This window comes from Lipotes vexillifer, unplaced genomic scaffold (assembly GCF_000442215.2).
Source record: "Lipotes vexillifer unplaced genomic scaffold, Lipotes_vexillifer_v1.1 scaffold868, whole genome shotgun sequence".
NCBI lineage: Eukaryota > Metazoa > Chordata > Mammalia > Artiodactyla > Lipotidae > Lipotes > Lipotes vexillifer.
Genome location: NW_006790424.1, coordinates 750,685 through 760,814, shown reverse-complemented (window position 1 = coordinate 760,814; position 10,130 = coordinate 750,685).

Here is a 10,130-nt window from a genome sequence, read left to right as displayed (position 1 = left end):
AGGGGGGGGGGGGGAAATGGGGCTCCAGAATAAAACTCTAAGGATTTTTAACATTTAAGGGGCAGGCAGAGGGAAAGTTGCAGAGTGCTGTGTCTTCGAGGCAAGGGGAAGCAAGCACTTCAAGAACGTCCCCAGAAGAGCAGGGGCAGAAAGTCTCAGGCGCTGCCTGAGTGGACGTGTCTTAAAAGCTACTACAACTGATAAGTTTGAGATCCTGAGCGGCACCGTTAGAGTGCGACAAACAGCGCCATCTAGTGGAAGGTAAGAGGAACAGACGAGAGAAGACCGATTTTCTTGTCTGTTGGAGTTGGAAGGAACTTTACTGTACAGAGGAAACATAGGCCACAAGGGCTAAGTTTGATTTCCCCAAAATTTACACCAGCTCTCCAGTGAGAGAGCTAGGACTAGTACGTGGCTTGTCAGATCCCAAGCCAGTAGCCTCTTTACACTGAACTGCCTCTAAAGGGTTTGCAGATGACAGAAAACACTCGGACCCGGACTAACCAGGACCAAGGAGTCCTGGTATCTCTCAGCTCCTTAAGACCTACACAAGTTTGGGATCAAATCCGGGTTCCCTGCCCTGCGAAATGTCCAATGCCTTCCCAAGGCGTATATGAATTCTCAGACACCTCCGGTTCCAGAACCCTCCTCCAGTGAATTCGTATCCTCACCTCTGCTTCATAGGGCTGTTCCTTTACCTCAGCCTTGGCATCGATCCAGACATGGAAACAAACCCTTTCCATGGGTCCAGGTTTGAGATAACAACCAAAAACAGCCTCACTCAGCAAAAATGAAAAACACCTCACCCAAGGCCAATGCCGAGATGAAGAACTGGGCATTAGAAAGCTCTTCCTTGACAGTATTTTGACTATTCCATCACATTACATGGATTCCCCTTATCTTTTCTGTCTTTGTTGACACTTTCAGAGCAGACAATTTTTTTCATACTGTCTTTTATAGAAAGTGTGACCATAGAGTTAATCTTCCAAACCAGACACTTTTGAAAGTGAAAAGGACACCAAAACTAATTAAAATACAGACATACATATACATATATGAAATCTTTACTTGACTAACTGATTTTATTTTATTGGTGGGCTTTGCAAGATTTCTGTACAAAAACTATTTTCAAAAATAAAATGTTATTTTAAAACAACATGTGTCTGTGCACACAAGCAAAATAGGAGAAAGAAAAAACTTCCTAGAATCGATTATCTGAGCGTTAAAAAAATAATATAAACATAAGCAGAATCATTATTGTCGTATAGTTTAAACATTGTCTTATATTCGTCTCTAGTATTTCTCTGAAGATTGTAGTCTTTCAGTATGATGTATTTTTAACTCTTTCATAAAATTGCCAGAAATTATCTTCAAAGTTGCATTTGATGATTAATAAAATTTAAATTCTTGAGAAAATAGTCTCTCTCTAGGTGCTGTTAAGCTCAGAGCAAATTCTGCTACATGAGGAATAGTCTGAATTCAGACTTTATTGCAACGCTTAAATAATCCAGCTCCAGTATGGTCACAGGGACAGTCTCTGTGTCTCTATGCAGAGAACATTTGTTCTACAAGCCAAAATGTGTCAAATAAGTTATCTCAGTTTATGAGTCTCTTGAATGTTTCATCAGATCTAGATTATGCAAAATTGACAGCTTCCATTTTATTCTATTTGATAAGAAATATAAATATAAACAAATAAAATATAAATGTATCCAATTAAAAAAAAAACAAGTTCTATCAAAAGATACTTTCCACAAGTGCAGTTACAGAATTTCAAAATTAAATCGTGTACACACTTGAGCACCTCTTGTTCTTAAACTTGCTCAGTTCCCCCTTTCTTTTCCAGGAATTAATTAAAATGTCTTCCTGTCAGCAAGTTTTGTGTTCAGTAATTACAATTAGCCAAAATCACCAAAAGCTGAGGTTTGTGGGGAGGTCTGTTCCTTATATGCTCTGATTAGGGACTTCCCCCAAAAGTGAACATAATGCAACCAAAAGGTAAAGGATTCATTTTCCAAAACAAGAACAAAAGTTTTAGACTGTTGTAGGACATGAGTTGGTTTACAACATAGTTCTTCAAAGATTCAAGTATTTCTAAAATCCAACTGACGGTGGATTTACAAAAAAATTCTGTAGTTACTTTGTGTATACATTTAAAAAGTTATACCTTTTACAACTGCAACTTCTGTTTTGGTAGAATAACACAGCATATTTGGACACAATTATGAACTTTATGAGGACCACAACCAATTTCAGCTCTACTGCTATTTCATTTGGGTGTTCTTAAATTTAGAAAAGAAAATTGTTTTCATTATACCATTGAGGTGACCAAAGTTTCTATTTGTTATCACTAGAAAAATAAATAAGTTTATCTTTAATGCTGAAACTTTTAAACTAAATTTATTATTGAGTTCATAATACTTCAGATGTTTTTCATGTGATAGATGGAAATTCCAAAAGCTTTATGAACCAGACAAAAGAAAAAGGGAGCCATGATTGAAGTTACGATAAATGATTTTCTATTTGAAACAGCTCCTGACACTGATAGAAAGCTGTCATCATTTAACTGTTTGGGGCATTCTTCTAATGGAACTGAAGCATCTACAGCTAGTGCATCCTTGGTCTCTGTGCACACACACACACGCACATGCACACACACACACACACACACACACACAAACCCCTTGAATTTGAAAATGAGTTCAGTAATTTAGAAGAATAGTCACATGATTGAATGAAAAATGACACTTCGCAGGGTGCTGCATAAAAGTCCCTTCTCAATGTGGTGTATATATACAATGGAACATTATTCAGCCATAAAAAGAAAGAAATCCTGCCTTTTGCAACATGGATGGACTGGAGGGCGCTGTGCTGAGTGAAATAGACAGCTTCCATTCTCACGAGTCCCGCACATACTTTCTGCCCAACAACCAGGCCTGAGGCCAGACTGGTCTGCCCAGCATATGCTGTTCCCTCCCTTGTTTGCCTAACCTTAATAATGCCTGCTCGTGCTGGAAGACTCAGTTCAAATCCTGGAGAGTCCCTCAGACTGAGCTGGGCACCCTCCCTCTGTGCTCCAGTGCACGCTCTAATTCCCCCACCCATCCTAACATAGCTGATTGCTGATTTTCTTTCTTTTTGTTTTGTTGTGTTGTGTTGTGTTTTTTTTGACCACACCACGCGGCATGCGGGATGTTAATTCCCCCACTAGGTGTCGAACCCATGCCCCCTGCAGTGGAAGCTCGGAGTCTTAACCACTGAACCGCCAGGGAAGTCCCTGATTGTTCATTCTCTGTATGACTGTGTGCCTTATTCATGTTTTTCATCCCATGGCCAGTGTCTAAGACAATAAATGTTTATCCAATGAATAAATGAACGATTGAGTCGATGAAAGTTTTCTTGATAACTTTGTGGATGGCGATAGGACATGATAGTCTGGTCAGGTAGTTTCACAGTTAGGTGGGCAAACAGTTTTGCCTACTAGATGCTCAACACAATTTTATTTAATGAAGAAATATTTCATTTTCGAGCCTAACATGCTTAAAATTATTGAAAAGAGAAGTGCAAATCTCATTCACTGCCTACTGTAACTCCATACATTACTGGTGCCCGTGGTCCCACCGGGATGAATTTTATGGCAAAGAAAACCACACTCAGCAAGGTCTCACATTCGCCAGCTCAGACAGGCTGACTCTCCTGCAACTTCGCAATGATGCCTCCCCAGGCTTGGGAAAACCTGTTCTCTACCTGGAAAGCCATTGACCTAATTATCCTACTCATTTAGTTCCTGCTTTCCCCTAAGTCAACAAAGAGGAAGAATTAAGGACAAGGGAGAACAGCTCATCCCAGTTCCCTATAACCTGCCTTCAGTGTTGGATCAAACTCAGCCATCAACTCTAGGCTGCTGAGAAATGAAAGAGCCCTGTTTATTTGGGTGCTGTGCCAACTCCCGCAGTGTCCAGAGAACTCGTCCTCAGGCAGAGAACTCCCTTTATCCATGCGTCCCCCCTAAGCAGTGCCGGGACTAGGGGTGGTGATGGTAATGACCACTTTTGGACCACAGGCTGCCTGAGGAGGAGACAAGGGTGAAGCCAAGGAATCAAGTCCGGTCTCAGCTTGTCATCGCAGCCAGCGGGATACTCGCTGCGACAGTCCCGGCTGTTCCGGTGCTCAGTACACACCGAGATTCCTCACTCCTCACCAGCCCTCTCGCCCTGGGTACTTACATCCTCATAAACATGACCTATTTCTCATCAGCTTATTTGCTCCTAAAATCTATCTACTTTTTTTCCATTGTGGTAAGAACTCTTGATCTGAAATCTACCCTGTTAACAAATTGTTGAGTGCACACTTCTGTGTTGTTACTTGTAGGCACAATGCTATCCAGCAGGTCTCTGGAACATATTCATCTTGCATGACTGAAGCTTTAGACCCAGTAACACCAGCTCCCCCAGCTCCCCTCCCCCCAGGCCCTGTCAACTGCCATTCTACTCTCTGCTTCTATGAGTTTGACTATTTTCGATGCCTCGTGGAAGTGGAATCGTGCAGTATTTGTCCTTCTGTGATGGGCTTATTGCACTTAGTATAATGTCAAGATTCATCCATGTTGTCACATATGGCAGGATTTCCTTCTTTTTAAGACTGAATAATATTCCATTGTATGTATATACCACATTTTCTTTATCCGTTCATCCACTAATGGACATTTATGTTGTTTCTATCTCTTAGTTATCATGAATACTGTTGCGATAAACATACGAGAGCAAATATCTCTTGGAGATCCTGATTTCAATTCTTTTAGATATATACACGGACCTGGGATTACTGCATTACACGGTAGTTCAATTTTTCGTTTTTTGAGGAACCTCCGTACTGTTTTCCTTAGTGGCTGCACCCTTTTACATTCCCACCATCAGAGTACAAGGGAAAATCTATCTACTTTTTTTTTTTTTTTTTTTTTTTTTTTTTTTTTTTTTTTTGGGGTTGCCAAGCCTCTCCCTGTTGTGGCCTCTCCCGTTGTGGAGCACAGGCTCCAGACGCGCAGGCTCAGTGGCCATGCGGAGTACAGGCTCCGGACGCGCAGGCTCAGCGGCCATGGCTCACGGGCCCAGCCGCTCCGCGGCATGTGGGATCTTCCCGGACCGGGGCAAGAACCCGTGTCCCCTGCATCGGCAGGCGGATTCTTAACCACTACACCACCAGGGAAGCCCAATCTATCTACTTTTAATTGGCCTAATTTTTCGTCAGGATCATTTTCTTTTTTTTTTTTTTTTTTAATTATTAATTAATTTATTTATTTAGGGCTGTGTTGGGTCTTTGTTTCTGTGCGAGGGCTTTCTCTAGTTGTGGCAAGCGGGGTGCACTCTCCATCGCGGTGCACAGGCCTCTCACTATTGGGGCCTCTCTTGTTGCGGAACACAGGCTCCAGACGCGCAGGCTCAGCAGCCATGGCTCACGGGCCCAGTTGCTCCGCGGCATGTGGGATCTTCCCAGACCAGGGCTCGAACCCGTGTCCCCTGCATTAGCAGGCAGATTCTCAACCACTGCACCACCAGGGAAGCCCAAGGATCATTATCTTACCAAAGCACAATATTGAATTTTTGATGAAACCCATGGATGACCTGCCCAAGCAGATGCTTTCTTCCCATGAATCAAAAGCATGTACTGCTGTTTATCCTTTGTGGGAGGCACAAGAGAGCCCGTGGTAGAGTCAGGGAGGGCTCAGTCCATGAGTTCAGGGTCTGGCCTGAGCTACATGGGTCTGGCCAGGCTTCTGGAAGGCGAGGAGACGTTCCAGGGGCACGTCAGGATCTATCCCATCTCTAGAGAAGAATAACGCCATCTACACTCTTCGTGGCAGGACCTGGGGGTCAGAAATAGTCATTTACTGTTAGTGAAAACACTTTGATCCCCTCTTGAAAGACCTCACAAACTGGAGCAGCTATTATTGTTGGGGTGGATGATGGTGACCGGGACAGAAGCCATTGAACAGGGGAATGCCCATCTCCTAGATCTTCCCACCATAGGGGGTGGGATTGAGGGCAAGAATGTTGTAGAATCAGATCTAAGAGCAAAAATTTACAAAGAGGAGTCTTACAAATCTGGTGTTAAATAGCAAATGGCATGCAGTTGACTGAATAAGACCCCTAAGGAAAAAGCTCAGAATTTTCAAAAAATGTATTAGCTGACCAGGAATGTTTGAAAAGTAAACATTCCTAGAAGACTTGCTTATTATGTAAATATGTAGCTAAGGTTTCTCCTTATCTACATTCATTTGTCTTATATTTAACATAATAGTTCATTTTAATGTAAACAGAAGAAAATCTGCCCTTGAAAGTAATGGTTTAATTCACCAAGTGAAAAAAAGTTTTTAATTGTTATTGAAGAATAGTTGATTTACAATGTTGTGTTAGTTTCAGGGGTACAGCAACGTGATTCAGTGCCATATATATATATATATATATGTGTGTGTGTGTGTGTGTGTGTGTGTATACAGATATATATATTCTTTTTCAGATTAGTTTCCATTATTAGGTTATTACAAGATATTGAGTCTAGTTTTCTGTGCTTTTCTTGTTGCTTATCTATTTTATATACAGTGGTGTGTATATGTTACTCCCAAACTCCTAATTTATCCCTCCACCCTCCCCTTTGGTAACCGTAAGTTTGTTTTCTATGTCTGTGAATCTATTTCTGTTTCGTAAATAGTTCAATTGTATGATATTTTTAGATTCCACATATAAGCGGTATTTATCATATGATACCAAGTGAAAATTTTTTAGTGTAACCAAATACATAGAGATTATAAACATGGGCTCTGGAGTCAGAGAGCTGAGGTTTAAATCCTAACAACACAACTTACTAGCCTCATGTGCTCAGCGAGTTTCTTCATGTCTCTGATCCTCGGTTCCTTTCACCTAAAACAGATCCTCACAGAATTGTTGTGGAAGCTGAATTATAATATATATCATATGTAGCACAGTGCCCGGCTCATAATTACTCCAAGAATGGCAGTGGGGTTGTTAAGAGTCATAGCTGGAAAAAATAATCATTAACAGTAATGATGTAACAATAATAATAATAATAAAAATAGAGAGGCACTGGTAGAACACGTTGGAAAACTGTTGGGCAGAGTATCTCCCAAAGCTGAATACTTGCATAACCTATGGCTCAGTAATGCCATCGCCAGGGATGTGTGTGTCTATGTGTGTGTGTAAATACATAGACGCGTTATTTTTATATACACCCATAACCAGGCAGCTCTGGTGTCCACACCACAGCCCTGGGCACTGCTGTCAGCAGGCCGTCTGGACACCAGTGCCCCGGCACCGTCGCAGTTTCAATCTGGGCTCCTGCCTTTCCCCTCAGGTTCCACAACCACGCTGAGCCCTCCCACAAATCTCATTTTTTCTTCCATAGCCAATGGGCACACGCGTCTCCTTTGTGAGATCCCTGCCTCTGCTCTGTCTTTCCACGTCTGGACCGAGGCTCCAGGCCCTTCTAAAATCCCACTTCCTTCTCGATGCTATCTGGGTGCAGCCACCTCAGGCAGAAATATGCTAACCTGCCAGCCAACGCCAGGTAACCTGAGCACTCCCCCAGGGCGGGAGGGAGGTCCCCCGCTCCTGGGGTCCTAGCAGGGACTTGCACAGGGGCTGGCCTAGAGTGTTGCTGTGGTGTTCCTGAAGGAGAGGGACACACTGATGGCTTTGGCAGCACCGGGCGGCCAGAGGTCCCATGTGATGCATCAATCACAGTAAAGCCATCCAGAGAGAGCCTTCCCCAGTCATAGTCCCAAGGCCCTGAGTCACAGTGGAAGAAGTGTGGGCTGTGCGATTAGACAGAGCTCAGCCCAGCCCTGATATTCACCAAGGTGGAGGCTTTACCCACTTCCTTTGATCCCACGTTTCCTGGTGAAATAGACGGGCATAGCCCCTATCTCTAGGGTTATTGTGAGAATAAGCAACTGGAGTAACATCCATAAAGCATCTTCACATACAATACATGGCCCATAAAAAATGGGCCTGATTGGGCCGGTTACATCTAGGGATGCTTTGGTTGACAAGAAAAGGACTGCCGAGATAAGATAAATATTTGGAAACTCCAAAATAGAGATGGTATAGAGGAGAGAGGAGTTCTTCTGGGTGCATCCGGTGGCCATTTGTCAAGGATTGGTACCAGCTGGAAGATGGTGGCATTGAGTACAGATGTTAGGCCCCCTCGTTCTGGCCCCCGTCTGCATGAGTTCAAATCCAGCCATTGGCTTCCATTAACTCTGTGACCTTGAGCCGATTATATATCTAGTCTGTGTCTCTCAGTGTCCTTATTTATGCGATAGGATTGTGGTTTTCCTCCTCATCTGTTTGTTTTGATGACTGAATGGGATAATACAGCTACAACTGGTTTAATGGTGAACTAGACTCGGCAGGTGCTAGGAAAGTGCAGTTTAATTCTTTCTTTCCAATGCCTTCAAGCCCACTCTGCTGGGGGGAGAGTGGGCTTGAAGGTATCCTCACCATCCCCTAGACCAAACCCCCTAGACTAAAGGCCCTAGGCTAACACTTCTCTAGTCACTGTCTTGTATTAATACACACAATCTCAGAAGTGAAAAAGCCACCAGAATTCTTCTAGATCAGAACTCCAATCTGTCTTTTGATTAAAAGTTTCTCCATCCATCACAGCTGGGGTCCGGTTTGGGTGCACTAACCACAGAGGAAAGGAAACAGAGGAGGGCTTGACCATCACTTACCTACCTGGCTCTTCTGCCCCTCCCTACAGCACCTGACTGTGGGGGCGAAGGAAGGAGGGAGAGGTAAGGAAGTAAGGACCTAACTTGACAGGTGAAGACGTAATCCAGGATCTCGCAGGAGAAGTGTCCGATAGTAACTCTCTCTCACAGGGTGCTCTGCTGGGCTCTTATAGACCCCACACCTTCCCTGGGCCAACCATCTGAGCAAAGTCTCGAAATAATCAAGCCTGGCTACCTCCACATCTCACTGTAACTGACAGCAAGCAGGCTCCACTCCCCCTGGAGACCTTTGCCCTTGCTCTGACTCAGGGATCCCTCCAGCCAGCATCTGTGCTTTAGGTAGAGTCCCAGGTTTCTGAACCTCGGTGCCATCGGCTCGTGCGAGTGCCATTTGCTATGGGGCCCCGTTCTGGGCATTGTAGGGTGTTTAGCAGCAATTCCCGGGTCTATCCACTAGATGCCAGTAGCACCCCTCCCTCTAGTTGGGACAACAAAAATGTTCTCGGACATTGCCGAATAACCTCTAGGTGGCAGAATTGCTCCTGGTTGAAAACCACTGGCTGAGACTATCCCAGGCAAGAGTTAAGTCCAAATTTCAGTGCTCTGAAAAATTCCAGGAGACACGTTAAGTTCCCCGAACACTTACTTGGTTTAAAGAGGCACTAATCTCTCCTCTCCTCGAAATACTCACTAAGCTTTTGCACAGTCATCCCACACCTTCTATTTCACAGCCTCGAGGAGGGGAATAACGAGCCGACAGTGGTAAAACCTGGTTTTGGCCACCCCCAGAAATCCCACACAAATGGTCTTTTCTTTTTAGAATGTGCAGGCATTTTGTCACTTTTTGTGCTCAACATTTATTGCAGGGGTGGGGGGACATTCTATCTGAGCACTCTGCAGAGACAGGAAAAGGGCTGTGCTGAATATTAGGTTCACAGATACCATAATTGATTTAAAACAAATGTACATGACATTGACAAAAAAAAAAAAGTACTTAATAAGAAAAGAAAACATTTTAGGCATATACAGCTTAACTTGATAAAATTACATTTTGAGGTAGGGCCCAAAGTGGGAAAGGCTGGAGAAAAGTTCCATGGCCTCCTACAAGGCCTCTGCTTTCATGATACACTTTTATGTCATTGGGAGTCATTCTACCACTTCCCTGGTCCTTCCCTCCCCAGGATGAAAGGGGCTGGAAGGAGGAAGCCAGCGCTGGTGGGCAGGAAGGAAGACCAGGAAATAGGGGCAGTCATTATTCTTATTCCTTTTTATTCGACATCAATCCCCGTCCCCAAAGCATTTTGTCAATGGAGGGCTTGGTTCTATTTCAAAATGGTGAACCTAACTTCATGGAAAAAAGCAAGTCATGTAATTCAATAAT